This window comes from Podarcis pityusensis (genome assembly GCF_964106645.2).
Source record: "Podarcis pityusensis genome assembly, chromosome: 11".
Lineage (NCBI taxonomy): Eukaryota > Metazoa > Chordata > Lepidosauria > Squamata > Lacertidae > Podarcis > Podarcis pityusensis.
Window position 1 is genome coordinate 21,857,140 of NC_138036.1, and position 20,354 is coordinate 21,877,493.

The window sequence follows — 20,354 nt, forward strand, 5'->3', positions numbered from 1 at the left end:
ACGCCCTCCCTGCGCAGAAGGCTCCCGTGCAGTGAGAGGAGGAGGAGACTGGGTGTCAAACAACTCTTATGTTGGAAGAGATTCAAGAAACGCCCACTGACGGATTCTGCCAGTGACTGAGACAGTCATGAGTAGAAAGGGCTGTGCAGTCAGAAAGGTTTAACAAGGCAAATTAGCCTAGAGAGGCACCAGTTTACGCACGAGTAACTCATACTCATCACAGGTGGGAAGTAGGGGGAGGAGAGGTGGGGAAATACTGTTAAAAAGGTGTAGTTATAGGTATATCAGTACTCAAATCTGAATTGTTAAATTGTGTTATTGTGGTTTTTGTTGTATGTGTTTTTTGTGGTTGCTGTTTGTATTGAAAAAATGATTAAATAAATTTTAAAAAACCACACAAAAACAGCTATGCATCTAGCCCAACTCCCCCCTGCAAGGTAGGAATCTCAGCTAAAGCATCCCTGACAGGTGGCCATCCAATCTCTGCTTAAAAATCTCTGCGGAAGGGCAATCCAAGGGAGACCTTTCCACTGTCAAACAGCTCTTATTGTCAGAAAGTTCTTCCTGATGTTTAGTCGGAATCTCCTTTCCTGTATCTTGAAGCCATTGGTTCAGGCCCTGCCCTCCAGAGCAGTTCTATAATGGTAACAGTTGGATTTTTAGGGAGTTCCACACAAGGGTCATTGCTACAGTGAAGGCCTCGTTTTGTGCTCTTTGGTATAATGATAGAAAACAGAGCAAGACGTCTTGGGTAGATTTGAAAGACCATGAAGGCACATATGGGAAGAGGAACTCTTGAAGATAGGCAGGAACCAGGCCATCTGAGTCTTTAATGGTAAGCCCTAACACTTGAATTGGCCCTAGAAGCAAACAGGCAGCCAATCTTAGCAGGACTATGATTTCTCTTCCGTAAAAGAGCAGCTGGTTTCTGCAATAATCAAAGCATTCCTAGCCGTCTCTAAAGGCAGCCCCGTGTAAAGTGCATTACAGCAATCCACAGGAGATTATCAATGCATGCAGAATGGATGCCAGCTCGTGATCTGAGAGGATCATAATACAAATCAAAGGTGGCAATCGGCCATCCTGGCTCCTTTTGCTACTAGTGTATCTAGCAGCAGAGCAGGATACCAACCAAGACTGCAATTCTGACACTTTAGAGGCAGTGCAAGTTGAAATTTCTCAGGAGGCATTTTTTGGAGTTCACATTCTCACCCCTCTTCCCTAGAAACAAAGCCATTTTGCAGAAACTGGTTGTGGTGCCTGCCACACACACACACACACACACACACACACACACACACTGAAATCGGATACAATTTGCAGACATGGTAGCCCTTCCTAAGGGAATAAATCCTGCCAAATTTCAGAAGGATAGTGGCGGTGCTTTCCTTTAAGGGCAGCCTTTGTAGCCTTGGAGTGGATAAAAAGGATTCACTTAATCTCCCCAAGTGATCTGTGGGCAATTGGTCTGCAAATACCAGACATAGGAGAGGTGCCTTGAGGAAAGAAACATGCCAAATTACAGACAAATAGGTCGGGGTGTGTGCTGTGCTAGGTGTCTTTAAAAGTGTGTGTGCATGTGTGTGTGCCTTCTATAACTTTAATTTTGGCAGAATTAGTTCAAATTTTCAGGCATGTCCAATGACACCTTTAATGTTTGGTTTTTTAAAAAAACAAGAACAACAACCAGTTGGTTGGAATATAGAAGGCATGTGAGAGGTGCCCCTAGATAAGAAACCTGACAACTACAAACAAATGGGTCCAGCAGTCTTAGCGCTGACTACCATTATAGTTGTTTTTCAGAGAGAGGCGAAACTAAAATCTATTGGTTTTCCTTTCTGAAAATACTGGGATTGGAGTGTCTGGGTAAAATCATCTCTCCTGATTACAAGCTTGACCTGACAGTCACAATCTCCCCTACAATCTCCCTTTTGCCCCATCTCCCCCTTTTTCCTCTATTCTGTTGTTTTCCTTATAAGGTAAGGTTAGAGAAATGAGTTCCACTTTTAGCAGACACTTGTCTGTAGGGGCATCTGATTCATTCAAACACTGCAAGGTGCTTAGCAGAGATTCCTGGTTTGAGTTGGGGTGCCTTGTACTGAGTCCACTTCATCTCAGACAAGTCCCAATTTGCTCCAAAGCACTCTGCTTCAGCTCAGGATTTAGGCTTCCTCCAAAGCTACTTCAATTCATATGTATCTATAAGGTTAGCATCTGTCTGTCTCAGAAGAGTGTGCCTTTGAGGGTGAAGTCAAACCATTGGAGAGTTACAGTGCCTGCTGCCGCCGTAGAAACCAATATGGGAGAGACATGATTTGTTGCAGCTGGAGCAGATGAAGGCATCCAGTTGTGCTGCTGCAGGTAAAAAGGTAAAGGTAAAGGGACCCCTGACCATTAGATCCAGTCGTGACCGACTCTGGGGTTGCGGCGCTCATCTCGCTTTATTGGCCAAGGGAGCCGGCGTTTGTTCGCAGACAGCTTCCGGGTCATGTGGCCAGCACGGTGAACCAGAGCAGCACATGGAAACACCGTTTACCTTCCCGCCGGAGCGGTACCTATTTATCTACTTGCACTTTGACGTGCTTTCAAACTGCTAGGTTGGCAGGAGCAGGGACCGAGCAACGGGAGCTCACCCCGTTGCGGGGATTCGAACTGCCGACCTTCTGATCAGCAAGTCCTAGGCTCTGTGGTTTAACCCACAGCGCCACCCGCATCCCTTACAGCTGCTGCAGGTGTACCATGGCATTTCTTCTTTCTGCACTTCCCCCAGCAGTCATTCCTCCTCTGGTTACTGCTGTGGATACATAACCTGACATATCTATTGTCAGGAGCTTGTCCTACTCTCGAGTAGGACCCTGGCAGAGAGACACATGCCCGACTGGCATGTTCTCTCTCTCCTGGTCTTTTGTTTGGGAGTTTCAAAAGCTTTCTTCAGCTCAAACATCACAGTGACTGATGCCAACAGACATTGGCACACTTAGGGATCTGCAGAGTGTTCACAGTTTGCGTAACAGACCTCAGCAACTCAGCATTTTGGCTAATCTACTTTATTTACATATAAACACACACGGAGCACTGCAACATGGCTCCCTCTCTCTCTAGCGCCAGACAGCAAAGAGAAAGAGCAAAGGACAATAGTCCCACTTCACGGAACACAGTAACACAAACATCCTGTCTCCGTCACTTCCCACTCTGTGGAGTCAAAATATAAACTGTCATGTGTTAGACAAAATTCCCATGACTGCAATCATGGAGCAGGAATTCTAACATCTGTATCTATATCTCCAAATTATTGTTCATTCCATTTATATGAGGCAGAGCAGTACTCATCCGATTTTACCTTCTGCTACTGGTCCTGATGCAGACATGGAATTCTGGTCTAGAAATGGAACCACTAAACAATTATGTCTCGTACACCCAACTTCTTCAGCCAGCTCACAAAGTTTTGATGATCAGTTGTGTCAAAAGATGCTGAGAGATCCAAAAGCTCTAACAGAATCAAACTTCCTCTGTCAGGCTCTACATTAGGGTTGGGCAACCTGTAGCCTTCCAGGTGTTGCTGCACTACAACTTGTATCATCTCTGACCATTGGTTATGCTGGCTGGAACTGATGTGAGTTGGCATCCCTCAACATCTGGAGGGGCACTGGTTTTCCATTTCTGCTCTAGATGGAGATTATTCATTCCAAACTGCTGCAATGGGTTATATCAGTTGTCCCTACACACACACACATGCGCCCCTTCATCCCTCCAGAGAGTTGGGGGAATCCCTAGAACAGATGGGGGGAATGCAGCAGGAGAGGGAGGAGAAGTTCTGTTGCACATGTGGAAGACCTTGCGTGAATGGGGATATAACACTATGTGTCCAGTTTGAGACTGATCGCTCATCCACATTCTGCTTGTCCCGTACTTTCTAGGCATCGGTCCAAGAGTTTTGTTTGCCCTGCTGCTTTCTCCAAGAAAACCCAAATGGGTTTTATACAGATTGATGTTTATTCCGATTCAGGGGTCAGCCATCCTCACACTCTTACCACCACTTCTCTCTTGGCATTTTTGTGCCAATGACAAGTTGCAGAATGCATCTCACAAAATGGCCCCATGGAGACCCATGTCACATAGGCAGGCATAGCTGGTGAAAGGTTCCCAAGAAGAGAACAGAAGAAGAGATAGGCCAGCATCTGATACATGAAGAAAGCCACAGCCTTTGAGACAGTAAATGGACCTATGATGGGGTTGACATATTTTGAAGAGCAAAAAAGAAGACACATTTGCCGACTTTTGCCTTTAACTACAGACTGCTTACGATGACTCTCCTTTTACATACAGTGGTACCTCTGGTTGCGAATGGGATCCGTTATGGAGGCTCTTTCACAACCTGAAAACAGCACAACCTGAAGCGCCATATCTGCCCAGGTGCGTGGCGCGATTTGGTGCTTGTGCACATGCGTGAAGCACGATTTAGCGCTTCTGTGCATGCGTGAGCGGCGAAACCCGGAAGTAACCCTTTCCGGTACTTCCGGGTCTCAGTGGGATGCAACCTGAAAAGACATAACCTGAAGCATCTGTAACATGAGGTATGACTGTATCCATGAAAAAGAGGGCATATCCTGGAAAAAGAGGACATGTGTCATATGAAAACACAGTCACTTGACCCATTCTCTCTAGCCCCTTTTGTGGACCAACAAACGAACACGTTACCCTGAAACTATGCTTGATGGAGCTTCATTTTTATATGGAAAATGAGAAACCAAAAGAAGTTCTATTTATCATCTCTTCTTCCACCTCCCCCTGCCAAATAACTTGTAATTATATTTCATACTACTACAACCAAAAAACCCCAAAGTATTCCATAATCAGAGCAGCAATTAGGTTACATAGTAATTGGTAGGTGATGTGAAGCTTAGAATGGGTGAGCCCCATTATGAAATCAAGTCTGCCATATGTTTAAGAGATACCAGTCTGTTTCAGAAATGCTTGGAATGTGTGAGACATTTATTCCTATGGGATACTAACTGAATGCATAAGCAAGACAGATTAAAGGAAGTAACAAAGCTGCAGATGCATTGAATATGAGGTGTCCATGTTAATGCGAATAAATGTATTAACCTGCCAACTGTTCCATGCTGAATTCATATTCATACCGTGATTGTGTGAATTTTGCTGGGAAAATCAAGGGGAGTAATTGGACGCAGGAGTGCTGTGCTTCAGTTATATGCTATTCTGAAATAAACTGACTTGTTAAATTCAGTTTGCTGTATGGCACATAGAGGTATTTACAGAATACTTTGCAACAGGGAGTGTAAAAAGATGCAATTCCACAGGAAAGGGCAACTAAGAGCTTTGTGGCACCTTCAAAGGGCACTTACACAGCAGTATGAGCTTGGTAGCTAAAAGCCACAGAATTATATGAAAGTTCGTGCCGCACACACAAAAATGTTAGCCTTCAACCTCTTTTCTGCAGGATTTGCACCTTTAAAATTTCCTGTTTCAAAACAACATTCCCTCCACAACAATTCTCCACTCCTGTGAGAATCAATATGATATTTATTCATAAAAAAATATTATTATACTGCCAGCTCATATTAAATATCAAGGGGTACAATAAATCATAAAGCAATACAAAACATGAACACATGTACTGGCAGGCTCTGAATGTGCCTGTCTGGGCCGGGGGGAGACTGTGTAGACTTAATGAGGGAAAATTGAAGGACCCCCTAGATCAGCCTACGCCAACCTGCTGCCCTCCAGATGTTTTGGACTGTTGGTAGGTCCAAAGCCAATCATCTGGTGGAGCCTTGTTCGTGGTCTCCCATGGACCAGAAGCACAACTCATGTCAAGGAGGAGCTGTGCCTTCAGTACAGTCGGCCCAACTCTATAGAACTCTCTCCCAGTAGAAATCAGCCCGGGACCATCCCTGCTACATTTCAGATGCCTGGTTAAAGCCATTTTATTCCAGGGCACCTTTGCACCACAAATGCTGCACCGGTGTTTTAATCTTCTGGAGTTTAATTTATAGTTTTCATTTTGTATATTTTCTGTATGTATTTTTGAGCCGCTTTGGGACCAAGATGGTGAAAAGAGGGTTATGCATTTTAAAAATAAAAAAGAATAAATTAAAAACAAACCTGCACCACCCCAATCCCAGCACAGAGAGGTGAGGACTTTGCTGCCCTCAGCCTCCCAGCAGCTTTCTACTTTGTAATTTTGAAAAGAACAAAGCCACGCCACGATGTCGTATCATTCCCAGAGGCATTATTTTGTGCGGTGGGGGCAGGTGATGGCAGCCCCTATTGGCCAATTACAGGTGAAGATAGGGAGGAGGAGGAACATGTTTTGGGGATGTGAGCCGGTGATGAATGTTGTTAAGAACAAAGGGAGCTGCCTCATACTGAGTTGGATCACAGGTCAGTATTGACTACACTGGGGGGCAGAAATTCTCCAGGATTTCAGACAGGTACCACTCCCAGCCCTATAGAGAGATGCCAAGGATTAAACCTGGGACCTGCTGCATGCAAAGCAACTTCTCTTCCAATGAGCAATTTGAGAAAATACAGCAGACAGACGGGGATGCGGGTGGCGCTGTGGGTTAAACCACAGAGCCTAGGGCTTGCTGATCAGAAGGTCAGCGGTTCGAATCCCTGCGATGGGGTGAGCTCCTGTTGTTTGGTCCCAGCTCCTGCCAACCTAGCAGTTCGAAAGCACGTCAAAGTGCAAGTAGATAAATAGGTACCACTCCAGCAGGAAGGTAAACGGCGTTTCCATGTACTGCTCTGCTTCACCAGAAGCGGCTTAGTCATGCTGGCCACATGACCTGGAAAACCTCTCTGTGGACGAACACTGGCTCCCTCGGCCTATAGAGTGAGATGAGCACACAACCCCAGAGTCATCCACGACTAGACCTAACGGTCAGGGGTCCCTTTACCTTTACAGCAGACAGACAGGTAAGTTTTCCAAAGTCTCGGATTGGCTCAGAAAAATTGTTTGGATGTTTTATTTCCCCAGAAGAGTTCAGAGAATATCAGAGTTAATCCGAGGCAACTTTGGGGGAGCTTGCCCATTTCAAAAGCGAACTGAAACATGTTATTCAATCAAAATACCCATGTCCAGCATTAAGGTGGGGCTGGGTTTCCAGTTTTATAGTTGTCTAAATATATTCAAACTTTGGCCAATACTTGATGTTACAGATATCCCAAGCATTTGGGGGTTGGGAAAGAGAGAGAAAGGGAGTGAAGTGTAAACGGGATCTTGCGTATTTCAGATGACTGATGTTCATGCTGGCAGTCCTGGGAAATCTACACCTCTTAGCTCTTATTTTGGAAAGCTTTGGCTGAAAAGGCTTCAGGTCCCATGAGACTGATATGTAGATGAGACATTAAGAAAGACTAGAATGCCTTGTTATTACCTCCCCACATGCGACTAACCAGCACAATGGCCTGGGAATACCATTCATTCACCAGTTTGGGTTGCTATTGAATTCATCCTCTTGTTCCAGGTCTTCACATTGAAAAGCCATCACAGCAGAACCTTGTGGGCATTCAAGGAGAAGGAAATCCGGACACTGAAGTGCTAATTGTGATGGAAGATTTCTGAATCCAGGGAACTGACGGACAAATCAAAATGAAGTTAGGATCCAAATCAGTGGTGTCCGTCTCCCCCCCCCCCCATCCCTGTACTCACGCACACACATTTCCTGTCTCATTTTAGAGACTTTAAAAAGAATAGATCGTGTCAAACGAAACTGTGACGAGGCAGAACACGGAGCAGGAAACATGTTGCTAATTTTAATACTGTCATTCTTAAATACATAGCAACAAGTCTATGAGAACTGAATCCTTATTTCAGAGACATTGGTTACATTGTTAAATTGACAATGATTAAATGTTAAATTGTCAACTTTTGCTGTTAATTCTACTTCATCCATTAGATATAATTAAGAAATATGGTTTTGCTGATGATGCTTTGAATGTATTGTTGGCAGAACTTTACATGGTTGCATGGCATCGTGTTTCAGCAATAGGAAATCCATTTTCCTCCCAAATGCAATTTTGTAAACCGTGACCACCTCCTCCTCCTCCTCCTCCTCCTTCTTCTTCTTTTTCCTCCTCCTCCTCCTCCTCCTCTTCCTCTTCCTCTTCCTCCTCCTCATCTTCCTCCTCTTCTTCACTATCATACTCTGAGCTTTGCATATTATCCATTTTTAAAAGAATGTGTTCATGAGCATTCCCCAATCTGGTGCCCGCCAGCTATCTTGGACTACATTCTCAGAACCTCAAGCCAGGATGGCCATTGGTCATGAGGAATTTAAAGGATGGGTAGACCAAGCTGCCCAGCACTGCTTGGATTATTGCCAATACAACAGAAGGACCAACCAGTGGACAGTTTGTCCGGGGTCCTCTCAAAAGTGAAGCTGGTCCTGGATCAAGATGCATGGAGGCCAAGATGTACATGAACACAACATGTGAGACTGAAGGATAGGTTTACTACTTGCACCAGGGATAAGGAACTGTGGACCTCTAGCTGTTGAACGACAACAATTCCCATCATTGCTGACTATTGACCATGCTGGCTAGGACTGGTGGAAACTGGAGTCCAACAATATATGGAAAGACATAGGTTCTTCACCCCACATTCACATGTTATGGCAAGGAGGAGAAGTGTCTTGAATTAAAATCCCCATGCTTTAAATTAAAAACCCCATCCCCAGTATAGTGCATGCCTGAATGGGTATTTTGACTCCAGTTCCCATCAATCCCAACAAGCAAAGCCAAGGGTCAGGAATGGTTGGAATTGTAGCTCAGAGATATATAGAAGGCACCAGGTTGGGGCAGACTCCCTTAAACCAAAGCTTAGTATTTCAAAAAATATTCCGCAGATATTTTAATGTAGCATGTGCATACATGAAAATCATACTACGACTGCTGTGCCATGTGCCCTGCTGAGAGTTTGATTAGACTTTGTGTACTGGCATCTCCAGACAGGGCTGAGAAAGACCCTTGTCTGAAACCCTAGACAGCTGCTGTCCATTTCATGACAGCTTCTGTCAATCCTGTAACTCTTTTCTGGGAATTGGTCCCACAGAGTAAATATGCATAGGATTGCACTGGACTTTGCCATTCCAGGACCACAAGATGGCCGTGTCCACACCATACATTTAAAGCACTACGATACCACTTTAAACACTCATGGCTTCCCCCAAAGAATCCTAAGAGCTGCTGTTTGCTAAGGGTACTGAGAGTTGTTAAGACCCTATTTCCCTCCCAAAGTTATCTGAAATGGGATTGGATACTAAGCCACTCTAGGAATTGTACATAAAGGGTAAAGGGACCCCTGACCATTAGGTCCAGTCGTGACCGACTCTGGGGTTGTGGCGCTCGTCTCGCTTTATTGGCCGAGGGAGCCGGCATACAGCCGTGGCCAGCATACATGTGGCCAGCATGACTAAGCCACTTCTGGCGAACCAAAGCAGCACACGGTAACGCCGTTTACCTTCCCGCCGGAGTGGTACCTATTTATCTACTTGCACTTTGACGTGCTTTTGAACTGCTAGGTTGGCAGGAGCTAGGACCAAACAACAGCAGCTCATCCCGTCACAGGGATTCGAACCACCAACCTTCTGATTGGCAAGCCCTAGGCTCTGTGGTTTAACCCACAGCGCCACCCGCATTGTGAACATAGCTAGTGTCTAAATAGGAGCTTGAAGTTTTTCTTTAAGTAGGGTACCTTATTCTGGGAATCTGTTCCTGCGGCATTTTATACAGCTCCACTGCTTTCTATCTAAATCTTAGCCTATGCTTTTTTTGTTTTTCTGTTTTGGTAAATGATTAAAAGTATGTGGAATGAGGAATTTTAAAGGGGATTATACTTGTATCTCTTTTGGACTAGAAAACTTTAAACTGAATGTGTTATTAACATGTATATTTCTATAGTTCCAATATTGCCTAGTTCTGTTGCTTTCTCTAGTTAAGTATTATAAAAGAGTATGTGAAACAAGTTTTAGATTAATAAGAATTACCAGAACTACTTGGAGATATAAAAAAGATGTATATAAAATAATGAAATTCTAATCTATTTAGCTTGATGCAAATTAAACCACTAATATTACATTGGTTGCAAATCAGCTCAGCTGTTCAAGAAAAATGAAAGCTTCTCTTATCAGATTGTCTAGTTCTCTTCCAAAGATTTGAATAAAAATCATATAGAATATAGATGCCTAAAGCTGCAATCCTAACTCTACTTACCTGGCAATAATCCATTAAATTCAATAGGGCACATGCCTGAATAGATATGGTTAGGGTTCCAAACTTACCTTAATTTTTATTATTTTTATTTTTATTTTTATTTTGGTGCACTTCTGTCTAGAGCAACAAAATGTTTCTTACATTTGTTACAAATACATTTGTGGGTACAATTAAATTCAATGGAAGAAAACAAAAATCTAAATTCTGCACCCATAGCTGCATGGAAAAGGCAAGGAAAAATAAGATGTTTAAAGTAATTTTTAAGTTTACAATATATGAAAACGTCAAACATTGTGTGTGAATATAAATTGATGTATTAGGTTTGCTGCAATTTGTGCTATGGTTTTTAAAAGTATGTTTTGTGAATTGATGGGAGGAATACACAGACACAATAAGGATTACAAGTCTCTTTGATGAACTCTGCCTCATTTAAATCTGATTCTCTCTCTTTGTTACAGAAGAGATTATCTCCCTTAAATGATTATTTCCCTTCTTTTGAAATGTTAACTGAAAGAAAAAATAATTGACAATATAAAGTGTATAGGACAGCGTAGGAGCGGGTGTGTAAAAATAATACACACGTAAACAAAATTAGCAAAGGATCAAGTTTTCACTGCGCAAAGACACGCCACTACCACCAAATTTAGAGTGACAGCTCTGGAACAAACAAAAAACAAAGAAAAACAAGCACACACAGCCTCTTTGGAACACAAAATTTAAACGCTTATAAAACAACAGCAACACAAGCAATCCATGGATCCTGATGAGTAATTTTATGTCAGCTTTATTTTGGCTTTTAAGTTTTGTCATGACATATAAGTGGAAGTATTGACTTTGGGCAGAGAAAGCCTCAATAGACGTGTGTTACACACACACACACACACAGAGCACATTTGGATTTCTGCTGGAGGTGACATTTTGTGATCTGAACTGTAATGGGTAATGGGAATGTCTTTGTTGCAAAACTTAATAGGATGAAAACACAATTCATAAAAAAGTGATTCAGAATTAAAGGACGAGCTTCTTAATATATGAAGAAGTTGACATAAAAAATAATAATTTGTGCACAAACAAGCAAGCATTTTCGTGCATTGTGCATCTCAGAAACAAGAGTTAGGTTTCATTTGACAGGGAATTAATGTCACTTTTGCTTTGCCAGTGCTTCCTGTTGGGGTAAGAAGCCTTTTCTTTCCTATGACAGAATCCTGCAGCTGAATGGTTGATAATGTCAAAGGGCTATTAATATGCTAAGCCTTTTAATGGCATGGGATACCTCCATCCTGTTCTCCCCAGTTTTGCAATAGTCCTTCGTAATTTATAATTTGGCTTGAAGAATCTGAACATTTCCAACTGGGTAGAATTTAAGATAAATTATAATTTCTTTTAAAGGCCTGAGTTCTGCTGCATAATGACTTTAACATTTATTATTCAAATATCAGAACCGTTGTTGTTCGGGGAAAAATGTTTTGCTTATCAGGTTTGCCAGATATTATTATTTTTAAACAATAAGGTGGAAATCCCAACGCAGCTACCAAAGCAAGAAATTCACATCATCAGCAATTACTTTGAGACTTTAGATTTCCACCACAATAAGCTAATATAGAGAGGTGCTTTTTATTTGCAAGCTTTAGTGATGTGTCTATTACGCGTTCTAAAAATTCAGTCAGAAATTCATGATGTTGGAGTACACCTCATTTATCTGAATGGTTTGAGGGATATTCAAGTGTTTGAACAGGTAAAAACCCCACTGACAAAGGGCACAATGTGGTTCTAGTTGCCGGCAAATAAGCTCTAATACAGCACAGTCCAAGGCTGCTCAGACGTAAGCCTCCACTGAGGTCAAGAGGGCTTAATCCTGAGCATATAGGATTCCAAACCAACAGTGCAATCCTATACATGTCCTTTCATCTACAAAGAAATCGACATAGGCCCGGCCCACTGATGGGGCAGGGTGAGGAGCCTGCCTCACCTCATCTTGCCTCCATCACCTGCCCTGTTGTCTCTACCAGCAGTGGTAGCAGTTTCTGATGTGCTGAAATCTCAGAAGATCCAACGGAATGCGTGAGATCTCATGAGATTTCGGCGATATCTTGCCAGAAGCTGCTGCTGGCACTTCACAAACGGGATACCTGTGATAATGCAGGTAAAAGAGGTGCGACGCTGGCGTTGGGGTGACAACAAGGGGGCAGGGTGACAGCGGGGGGACGCGGCACATTCCCATTTTGCCCCTTATTCTTCAAATCCCCTCTCCACTTGTCTGCACTAGGCAGCCTTCTGGGGTTTCCTGAAAACCATTTGACATCTTCAGCTGGGCTTTCTTGAGAGCCAGTGTGGTATAGTGGTTAAGAGCAATAGACTCGTAATCTGGTGAACCAGGTTCGCTTCCCCGCTCCTCCACATGCAGCTGCTGGGTGACCTTGGGCTAGTCACACTTCTCTGAAGTCTCTCAGCCTCACTCACCTCACAGAGTGTTTGTTGTGGGGGAGGAAGGGAAAGGAGAATGTTAGCCGCTTTGAGACTCCTTCGGGTAGTGATAAAGCGGGATATCAAATCCAAACTCTTCTTCTTCATCATCATAACAATCGTGTACACACAATTGTTGTTGTTTTTAAGTATTTCTACTTTTAAAGAAATCAGTGTGGAATTCTCTCTTTTTTTTTTTCATGGTAGAAGGAAGGGAGCCAGCAACACCACCACAATGTTCTGTTGCTCATTAAACTCTCTTGCGACTAAAAGGTACAGTTTCTTGCTCTGTATAATCTGGGTTCAGTGTACCCAGGTAGAAATGTCTGCCTTCTGCTGAAGGTACCCCTCCAATGTGTGGAAGGCCAACAGATGGGTGACAAGGATGTGATGGCAAACATCTTCAACCACTTCAGATGATTCTAGTTGTGCAGGGGAGAAACTACTGAATAGGGCTTTCATCGTTCAATCTATTTGTCTCAATTACAGAGTTGAGGCTCTTTCCCTGCTTACCCAGTATGGTCTGTAGACTGGAATAGGGAGCGGAGGGCTTCATCACTGGAGAATACAGTTAATATTTAGTGGTTTCTGCCCTACACAGTAGGAGTGAACAGAACAGGCTGGGCTTCAGCTGAAACACATGCAGGGCAGGATATAGCCTTTGGGAATCAGGCAGGTTTAGCTTCACACAAACTGGTGGATTTACTGAAAGATGGCAAAGGGCTGCTGGTACCATTAGCCAGAATTGGCTGTAGGGTGATTAGGCTGGAGGAAAGTCAAACTATATCTTCTGCAGATGAAGAGAAAGCAGACAGAGAAGGCTGTAAACCCTTTGAGATGTGCAAGAACCAGGTATAATGATGGTGTGATGGCCTGGGACTCGGGCTTGGACTCAGAAACAGAGGAGTCTCAATCTGCACCGGATCCTTTGCCTTAGGCATCATCTGAACCAAGTCTGGGGCCTGATCCTGAAGAGTCCCAGTCTGCACAGGTTCTCCTGCAACAAACACCAGCTGGGCCGAGTCACTGCTGGTTTGGTCAGGGGAGGCTGAGGCGGCCCCTGGGTCTAGTAACCCACCGACGTCTCCCGAGCTGCAGAGACTAAGGTCTGAGAGAAGGAGAGCCCTGAGTACTCGCAGGAGGAGTGCTCGTCTTCAGGCGAAACAGGGAGGTGGGTTGCCAGGGGATCAGGACCGGCCGCTACCCCGACAAAGATAAAAGGCTGTCGGACCCTGCCCCAAGTTGTGGGAGCAACATTGCTGTACGCTAGATCCTGCCCGAGATCCTGTACCTGTCTTTGTCTGGTTTCCTGCCTCGTGTCCTGCCTTAGCCCTGTCGGACTGACTCCTAGCGGAATCTTTGGATTCTGGTCCAGTCTTGGACCGCGTTTCACGGGTTACCCCTGGGCCCAGCACAGATGGTGTAATAAACAAGAGCAACAATACATCCATAACATTGTGGCAGATAAGTCAACTTTGCATTGCATTATGTCCTCACTTTAGGGATTATTAGATTGTGTCATCAATTGGATTGTTTTCTTTTTTATACATATTGTGTCACTAATATTTTTGAATGCCATCCCTAGTAATACCAATAGACCAAGAGGGACTATTGAAAACTTATGTGAGAGGTCATAAACCAGGATCTTCTACAAGCAAAGCCAGATACTCTACAGTAAAACCATGGCTGCGTTAGTACTGATAAAGTTTCATCATACTTTGAGCTCTATATAATACTGTTTGTCCAGGATTAGTCTCCAAATGGGCTGGAGATGCTAAAGGCATGACAGCTTCCAGGAGGCAGACAAAACTAAGCCATTTAAAAAATAAAATAAAATGAATGCTTTTTAAAAAGTGAGGAAAACATTGGAAAAATTGAGCCTAGAATGAGTCAAGATAAAAAATTCACCCACTGGAGGTAGACAGCTTTACAAGTGGCAGCTCAACTTCCATGGGCTTTCTTTCTGTAACAAATTGAGTCTGCCACTGCTTGTAGTGACACCTCATGAGGACATAGTACCATTTCAAAGCCATTTTAAGTAAATGGTAGCTCTCATAAAAGTTAGTGACCAGTGATGGGCAGTGCGTTGTGCAGCTTGGGAAGATATCTAGGTCAATCTTAGTAGGGTGACTTATATCCTTAAAGGTACTGTCGGGGTGGGGTTTTTTGGGGGAGGGGGTGCCACAGGGCATTATATGGACTATCACCAGAAAAATGATGTGGAAGGAGTACAATGGTCTGAGCAACAAGAAACTGGTATCTAATAAAGAGAAATAATTCCCCAATCCTTGCACATAGAAAATATCCAAGCTGGAGCTTAAGAAGCTGTATGAAGCTGTATGAAGCTGATTCTTTGAAATACTCAGTCTACTGAGATGATCACATTTTGCACTGATTATCCTAGTTAAGATATAATGTTCAAGCTAAACATGCCAGCTTTGGGGAGACTAAGTTTCACAAACATCTTTCTGTTTATTAATTATTCACTGATAGTCTTCTTTCCCCCAGTGATAAAAGAGGGAAACAGTTTTTTCTCTCTCTTATAAAGTATCTTCACGCTGTTTCCTCAAATAATTTTGTCATTCAAAAGTCACAAATAGCAAGAATCTTTGGTGTAGTTTTAGAACTGATATGACTGGGTTGTTTTGGGGGGTGAGGAGGGTGTTAACCAGGAACTCTGACTGGTTATATTGGCCTCCACTTGGTGGTGGTGGTATATGACTTCAGAAAGCTAACATAAGCCATTGGCATTGGGTTTTTAGGGGGATACCAGATTTCAGGATTCATAGTTAACACTCCTGTCTTCAAGACTTGTAGACGGCACTTGAGAGAAGGCAGGGTGTATGTGTGTGCAACAGTCTGTTGAGAATATTAGACACACTCTAAAGATGGGACAAGTAAAGAGGGTCTATTTAACTTTGAGCAGTGAGATCTAATAGACAAGGCACCCATCAAATTTACAATATGTGGGGTCTTTGCTAAACCAGCCTCAAAAGTCCCTGCTTCTCTTCACCACCAGACTTCAAAAAGAACAACAAAGAGACATTTTCTTCCCAGCAAAGGATGATTAGCATTTAACATTATTATCTACCAAGATGTGTCTGATTTATCCTGCTTGAGGCACTCAAGCCATTATGAACAGCACCCTTTTTTATTTTCACAAGGCTCAAGCATCAGTCAGGCACACCCAATATTTTTTTAAAAGTTTTTTAAAGAGGGGAAAAACCTGAAAAAAAGAACATAGGAGCATATGGCTATAAAAATTCAAAGACAAAAATCTGTTTTACCTCTTTCTTCTCATGGAAAACATAACCAATTTTACACCCACAGAAGACACTATAAAGTGGGGGGGGGTGGAGAAAAGAAGGGGGCTTTTGCATAGACAATACAAGAAAAGAAAAGAAAATCCCTGCTTACACCAAACAGTATAAACAGTTTCTTAACAGCATCGGCCGCTAAACAAACCTGAAATGAGTTTTATTTGTTTTAAAGGCTTCGCAACCCTGCCTTCCACTCATCTTGCAGGTTCCTTAAGTGGGGGTGGGGTGGGCGATAAAAGAATCACAGTTCCTTGTCTGCTAGGTAAGCAATTGTGAAAGAATATTTTAATCATTTTTCCAGTGTGTGCCCAAGGTGATGTGCATAAGCACACAATGAAAACCTGGGCAAAATAATCAATAATCTTACTTCAAAGAACAATAAAACTGTGTGTCACAGTTACAGATAGGTAGCCGTGTTGGTCTGCCATAATCAAAATAAAAAAAATCCTTCCAGTAGCACCTTTAAGACCAACTAAGTTAGTTCTTGGTATGAGCTTTCGTGTGCAAGCACACTTCTTCAGGGTATCAGATACCCTGAAGAAGTGTGCTTGCACACGAAAGCTCATACCAAGAACTAACTTAGTTGGTCTTAAAGGTGCTACTGGAAGGATTTTTTTTATTTTGTGTGTCACAGTTTATTTATTTGTGTCAGGAAGCAAAAGAAATTCAATTCTAAAATGCCTCTGAAAACAAACGAACAAAGCCTTTTACTAACCCCTGGGAGACATATAGAAGTCCACACCTTACATTTAAAGCACTATGATGCCACTTTCAATGTTATGGCTTCTCCCAAAGAAGCCTGGGAATCTACCTAACAGTTACCTTGTCCAGCCCAGCTTCCTTGTAAGAATATCATGGGGGTCTTTGTCAAAAGCCTTCCTGAAATCAAGATGCACTATGTCTACAGGATTCCCCTGACCTACCAAGCTTGTCATTATGAAAAAGGGAAATGAGAGTCATCTGGCATGACTTGTTTTTTAGAAACCCATGCTGGGTCTTAGTAAGCAAAGCATCCTTTTCTACGTGCTCACAGACCGACCGTTTAATTATCTGTTCTAGGACCTTCCCTTGTATCGAATATCATACCAATATTTGATATGACCAAATATCACAGGAGTTGTGAGCAATCATAACAGCCACAGTGATGCAAGGAAGGCATTCATGGTATTCCTGGCCTATCAGTGATGGACTCTATGCTATATCTGTAGTGTTGTTACTTGCAGGAGTAACAGCAATCTCAAGCTGCATTGAAAAGAATTATGAGCCCTCTCTTGATTACAGCCCAAGGGGTGGGCTTGATACAAGCCACAGGAAACAAGTTGCAACACAAACAATCTACCCTGACTCATTCTGATAACAAGGGGTTTGATTGAAACTCTTACTTGCCTCTAGTCTAGAGTAACATTTAAACAGTAGATTTCAAACCACATTATCAATAGCCAGCATGAAAGCAGTGCCCGTTAAAAATGATTTTCTGCAGACTTATGGGGGAAAGGTGGAGTTTCCCTGTAGGTCTGTGCCGTCTGTTTAGTTGCATGTGAAACGGACAATGTAGCAGAAGTTGCCTGTTTTTAATTTTTCTTTTTCTCCATGGGCTGTGATGTTTTATTGAAGACTCATACAAAAGGAAAGGGGGGGGGGAATTAAAACCAGACAGCTCTGACTTCATTGTAAATTTCATATGCAGTCCAGCAGGCCGTAACAAATAGTGTCCACCCCTCCCCCCCCACCTCATCAGCTCTTTGGCTATAGCTTGGGGATTGCATAAAATCACAAATAACATGTGCCATGTGAGTATCCTCACTGATTTTAAAAGACGGAAAATGGTGTCGAAATAAAAAATAAATCTTTCATTATGTAATAGTATTGCATAGTGAATTTAGCAAGATTTAAAAGATGCAGTGGATGGAAAGCTGCCATTATTCCTTTTTCAAATCCTAATTCGGACATCACAAAAAGAGAAAGGGGGGGGGGGAGCTGACATAGTACCAGCAGGAGAGATCATTTTGCATATGGAAAGTAACAGACGTGTACAGCGCAGGAAGAGAAACATACCCCAGGCAGGAAGAAGGGAGTCATTCTATCACCAATGTAGTTTTATTCTTAAAGACACCACTAACCCAATGTGCACAGGAGTTAGCACACAAGCAATTAGTCATATTTATGTTCTTATTTAATGAGAACTAAGGCTGCAATACTAGATTCACTCACTAGGGATTAAATTCCATTGATCACACTTAGGTATTTAGGATTGTGCTGTGTGGTTGCAATCTGACAGATACATACAGAACTCACAGGGAGTCTTGTTTTTGAATGAACATGCAGAGAACTGAATAAGAGCAAATGTCATTAAAAGGTTTACAAAGTGCAGTAGGTATAAAAACTGCAGGTGACTGCAAATATCTGGTGAATAGAATGTATTCCATTGGTAATAATTATTATCTAATAAGGGCTCTGGGAAGGATAGTGACCAACGTCCTCAAAAAAATTAGGAATAGTGACAACCCACTGCTGTGACCTGGTGAGGGGGAAGTGCCTTTCTGTCCCTTGAAAAGCTAATAGAGCTGAAGGAGGAAGTTGAACAAATGACACTCTTTCACACTTCATCGTTCAGCTCTATGGGCTTTTCAATTCTACTTGAATTGAAGACTGCAGGCACACCATACATTTAAAGCACATTACTTCCCCCAACAAATCCTGGGAACTGTAGTTTGTTAAGGGTACTGGGACTCAAACCTCTTTGAGTGATAAACTACAGGTCTCAGGATTCTTTGGGGAAAACAGTGAGCTTAAAATCTACTGCGCATATGTATGCACTTTCTGTCTTTCCAGAGGAAGGGTGGTGCCCACAGCACTCGCTCAAAAATCTAATTGCGCCCAAGGACCTAAAAAGTTTGGCGACTTCTGTAGAAATCAACCTGAAATGCCACTTAAAGGGAGAGTGCAAGTTGTTGAGCCATCAGATGGCTGTTCCTGCCTCTGTCCCCCCTCACCCTCTTTTAATTCTCTGAGCAACCCAGGAGGGAGAACTGGACCCAGCTGTTCTGCTTAGAGAAACCATTAGAGAAAGAGAAGGCAGCAGCTGCTCCTCACAGGAGCTGCCATTTTATTTTCTCTCTTCCTCCCCCTTTTTTTGCAAAAAGAGCTGGAGACGACCAGCAAATCCAGTCCACCCAATTGCACCATGCAGAGAATGGGGGGACGGGGACCAAGACTGCCAAGAGAGAGAGAGAGAGAGAGAGAGAAGAAAGGTGAGCAATTGTGTGGTGTGTGGAGGCTGTTCTGGTTCACCTTCACTTCCTCTCCAGTGGCAGGGAGGACTCAGTAAGTGATGGTTGCACAAACCTGCCCAGGATCACTTATATGTCCATCATCTCTCGAAGGCCCTTTCTGTTCAGAAGGATCTATACTTACTGACCTATCCTTGCTCTTGGGGCGATGCAGCATGGAGGATTGGGGCCCAGCAGGACTGTCTAGGCAGGTTCTTCAACCTCTGTTCCCCATTTGTTGCAGGGCCACAACTCCCACCATCCCTGACCACTGTGAAACTGACTAGGGGTTGCTGTGCACCTAGGAAGAGGTGTCTGCAGCTGCTGCCACATCTGCCTCCTTGACCTCTGGATGGTGCCCAGAAACAGAGGTGGATGAGCAGACAGACAGAAGCTATAGCCAGTCAGCAAGCCAAGTTCTCCAGACCATACCTGCCTATCTGCCACTTCTGGTAGTGAGGAAGATCCGGCCAACGAAGGGGCTTGGGGTGGGGAGGGAAAGGAGGCCCCCTGCCTCTGTTGGTTACTGAACCCGAGTCCTCACCCCCCCCACCTTCCTAGCCCAACGCCAATCTTCAAATCACACATTACAGCAGCCACAAGAGATTTACATGGGAGCAGAGCTGGACCATAAAGAAGGCTGATCCCTGAAGAATTGATGCTTTTGAATTATGGTGCTGGAGGAGACTCTTGAGAGTCCCATGGACTGCAAGAAGATCAGACCTATCCATTCTGAAGGAAATCAGCCCTGAGTGCTCATTGGAAGGACAGATCCTGAAGCTGAGGCTCCAATACTTTGGCCACCTCATGAGAAGAGAAGACTCCCTGGAAAAGACCCTGATGTTGGGAAAGATGGAGGGCACAAGGAGAAGGGGACGACAGAGGATGAGATGGTTGGACAGTGTTCTCGAAGCTACAAACATGAGTTTGACCAAACGGTGGAAGGCAGTGGAAGACAGGAGTGCCTGGCATGCTCTGGTCCATGGGGTCACGAAGAGTCGGACACGACTAAACGACTAAACAACAACAAAGTCCCACTGAAGTCAACGGGAATGGCTCCCAA

General features: G+C 43.4%; 1 protein-coding gene across 1 annotated transcript in view; it reads left to right on the forward strand.

The window, feature by feature from the left end:
• Positions 1–7,894, forward strand: part of FST (follistatin) — a 30,206-nt gene extending 22,312 nt beyond the window's left edge. Inside the window, exon 7 of the transcript XR_013977200.1 lies at positions 7,494–7,894. The gene's annotated coding sequence lies outside the window, so the exon portion shown is untranslated. The remainder of the gene's footprint in view (positions 1–7,493) is intronic.
• Positions 7,895–20,354: the final 12,460 nt, after the last annotated feature.